The following is a 4,186-nucleotide window of genomic DNA, read 5'->3' on the forward strand; positions in this document are numbered from 1 at the left end:
CAAGGCTAGCTTGGAACTCTCTTGTAGCCTGGCCTATCAGCAAACTTGTGGCAATTCTCCTGCATCTGAGTGCTGGGATTTTCGTGTATGGTCTCTACCACACCTAGTTCCCTTTAATCACCTTTAAAATCATCATATGCCTGATTCTGTGGCATTTTAATCTGTCCCCAGATGTCCCATTAGCCAGCCCCTTCCTGGCATTACAAAAGGACAAGGACAGTTAAACCTCTCTGTGTAGCCCTGGCTGTCCTGAGACTCACTCTGTAGACCAGGCTGGCCTTGAACTCACAGAGAGATCCACCTGTCTCTGCATCCCGAATGCTGGGATTAAAGGTGTGTGCCACCACCCAAGTTAGCATCATCCTTTTGAATGGGGCAAGCATTTCTGTTCTGAGAAACAGGGTTGTAGAGACTGAGACCTTGAGGATCTTGGGCACACAACCAGTGCCAACCAGGAACTGAGTCTGCCCCCAGTCACAGGAATGACCTGATTTCCCCTAGCAGGAAAGCGTAATGCAGTCTCATAAGGAACCATGATGAAGCATAAGCAACCAGTTAAAGCACCTATGTTCCTGACCTTAGAGAATAAAAGGCTTGCTATGTAGAGCTGCTAAGATTTGGGCCAACTTTTTATTTTCTTTTTTTGTAGTTTTTTTTCGTTTTATTTGTTTGTTTGTTTTCAGACAGGAGTTCTCTGCATAGCCCTGGCTGTCCTGAAACTCACTATGTAGACCAGTCTGGCTTTGAACTCAGACCCTCCTGCCTCTGCCTCCTGAGTGCTGGGATTAAAGTTGTGTGCCACTAACACCCGGCAATTTGGGACAAGTTTTTTTCCAAGACTGGGTTTCTCTAACAGCCCTGGTTGTCCTGGAACTTGTGCTGTAGACCAGACTGGCCTTGAATTTATAGAGGTCTGCCTGCTCTGCCTCCTGAGTGCCTCCTGGTTTAGGACAACTTTTTATCCAGCAATGGAGAAGAATATTGTACCGTGTGCTTCAGAGATGTCACATCACCCGTTCATCAGTCCTGATGGCTCAGAGTGCGATCTGTGTCAAAAGCAGATGTTGGTAGTGGAAGGTTTGAAAATGGTCCCCGGAACTGAGCTCGGAAGGTGAGAACGCTTTTTTTTTCCTTAATTCTTCTTGTTTTGAGAACTGAGCATGGAAGTCAGAGCAGTGAGACTCTGTCTCAAAAAAACAAAACAAAACAAAACAAAACAAACAAATAAACAAAAAACAGAAAACAAAACGAAAAGGAGGTGGAAGCTGGAGAGAGGGTTCAGTTATGTGGGCCCAGGTTTAATTCCCAGCACCTACATGGTGGCTGACAGTTGTCTGCAATCCCGATTCCAAGGGATTAGATGCTGTCTCTGGCCTCCCCAGGACCTGTATGCATGTGATACACAGACATACAATAGGACAAAACACCCATACACAGAAAAAAAAAGGAAACGAAAAAAAAGCGACTGAGCTGGCTCAGTGGTTAAAGGTAACTCCGATGACTGGATTGGTTCCAGGGCTCACTTGGCAGAAGGCAAGAATGGACTCTCAACATTTACCATCTGACCACACACATGCTCTAACATGAACATATACCCACTCAGTTACAAATAAATGTTTTTTAAAAAACATTTATGGATGGGGTTGAAGGGTGCTGGGCCTGAAGAACTGTCAGGGCCCTGGGTTCAGTGCCCAGCAACGGGGTGGAGTTGGGGTACATTTATTTTAAGTCTTTTCAATAAGTGGTATGGAATTCTTCTTTCCAGTAGACATAAAGTAGTCGTGCTTTTTAAGAGCCGCGGCACCTAATGGGATGAATTGCTTTGTTTTATTGGGCAGGCCACTGAGGGGAGCTTGCTGGGACTTGGAAAGGATTTTAAGCCAGGGCCATATAGGACCCGCAGTGGAGGGGCAAGTGTGTGAGGGGGCCTGGTGAGCCGCTCAGATGAGGGTTGGTGGCAAACCGCTCAGAAGTATTTAGAGACCCACACTGGCCACTGTTCGAATTTGTTGTTCAGTGTGCGGGTGCGGGTGAGTGGGGACACAGGTCCTGGGGACTTAGTTTGAGGATTCTCTCATGCTAAGGGGCCCTATCACTAGGCTAATATTTCCAGCCCTCTTAAGAGCCTGCTGGCTGGCTTGGAAACGCCTGCATTTCTCAAATAAAAATAAGACATGAGGTCTGACAATTTTTTTGTTTCAGCTTTTAATAATTGCCCCAAGACCTTTCCGGGTTTGCAGAGTCACTAAATCTTTCCTGGGAATAGAAGGGAATACGGACACCTGCATAGCAGACCTTCCCCGTGGCCACCAAATGCCTCTTAGTAACTGAGCAGGAGGAGTGGGGTGGAGTCAAGTGTGGATCGGGAGGCACAGCCTTCAGCCAACCAATGGGAAGGCAGAGGGATAGGGAGTGTCTGTCAAGGCACTGGGTATTAAGTTCACAGGTCAAGGCAGACCAGTGTGCTTGGGCGATTGGTCCGATTCCAAATCCAGGGGCGGGTCGTGGTAGCAATCTGACAAAGTCACACTTGTCCAGTCAGTAAATTTGCAGTGGCCTTCTGAAGAGGTGGGGCTGCCCGGGGAAGCGCGTGGTGAGGACTGCGCAGCCACTGCCCACTCCCAGCGCTGTGCACCCCCACTTCCTGTTTTGAGAATTGCTGCAACCTGATCCAGGGTTCAATGAGGTGTGTTCCTGAAACTAGCACCTTCAGGCCCAGGGTCCCCAGAGCCCCTGCCCCTGTCTATAGGTGCCGCTGGCCACAGGGCCACCATTGCTGGGTCTCTTGGCTGCCTGAAGGAAATGGCAGGGCATCGGGCAGAGGATGGGTTGGGTGGCTCAAGTTAAGAGGTATTCCAGCCTCCCCCAAAGGTGGACCGCAAAATTTTGCACATCAAGACTTTACTTCCCCTAAGTAACAAGGCGAACCCTAAGAAAAACATACATAGATCCACCTGGAAAGGGGAAACAGACAAGATTGCCTGACAAAATTGGGAGCATGGGGGTGGGGGAAGTAGGGAGGGCAGAAGGGGAAGATGAGGGGAGTGGGGAGGAGAACTTGAGGAACGGAATAGTCGAGATGGAGGAAGGATAGAGATGAGAGCAAGGAAAGAGATATTTTGATGAGGGACCATTAAGGGACTAGCAAGAAACCTGGCTCTAGAGAATCCGCAGGATGACCCCAGCTAAGACCCTAAGAAATAGAGGAAAGGGTGCCGGATCTTGACTTGCCTTGTAAGTCAGACTGATGAGTATCTTAAATATCACCATAGAACCTTCATCCAGCAACTGATGGAAACAGAAGCAAGAGACCCTCATCGGACTGAGCTCCCAAAGCCCAGTTGAAGAGTGGGAGGAGAGAGAATATGAGCAAAGGTCAAGACTATGATGGGTTCACCCACTGACACAGTCTACCTGAGCTAACGGGAGCTCATCGGCTCCAGCTGGACAGGGAAGGACCCAGCATAGGTCCAAACTAGTCCCTCTGAATGTGGTTGACAGTTGTGTGGCTGGAGCAGACTGAGGGGCCACTGGCAGTGGCACCAAGATTTATCCCTACTGCATGTACTTGTTTTTTTTGGAACCTATTCTTTTTGGATGGATACCTTGCTCAGCTTTGGAACCTATTCTTTTTGGATGGATACCTTGCTCAGCCTAGATATAGTAGGGAGGGCCTTGGACTTTCCCCAAAGCAATGTGCCTTACCCTCTCTGAGGGATGGAGAGGGGCTAGGTGTAGGGAAGGGGGGGGGAGTGGGAACTGGGATTGGTATGTAAAATGAAAAAAGATATTTTGTTTTCTTTTTTAAAAAAATAATTTAAAAAAAAAGATTTGCTTCTGGGCCAGTGAGATGGCTTGGCGGGTAAATGCACTTGCTGCCGAGCCTAACCTGAGCTCTGCTCTTGGAAGACTCTGACTTTCTCATGAACTCTGTGGCACACGCCCATAATAAGTGTTTTAAAAGCTTAAGAATGTCACGAAAAACTTTTGTTTCTGAGAAAAATTCTGGGCAGCCAAGCCAAGCTGCTCACTTTTGCAGGCGCGTATCACCTGCTATGCTGCCCTCGACGGCAGTCTGGCATAACCACGGTACACGAGAAGGGGTTCAAGATATGTCACTGAAAAACGGTTGCAGAAGTGAATAATCGGCCGGGCGGTGGTTGCGGACGCCTTTAATCCCAGCACT

Source organism: Microtus ochrogaster, chromosome 15 (genome assembly GCF_000317375.1).
Source record: "Microtus ochrogaster isolate Prairie Vole_2 chromosome 15, MicOch1.0, whole genome shotgun sequence".
NCBI lineage: Eukaryota > Metazoa > Chordata > Mammalia > Rodentia > Cricetidae > Microtus > Microtus ochrogaster.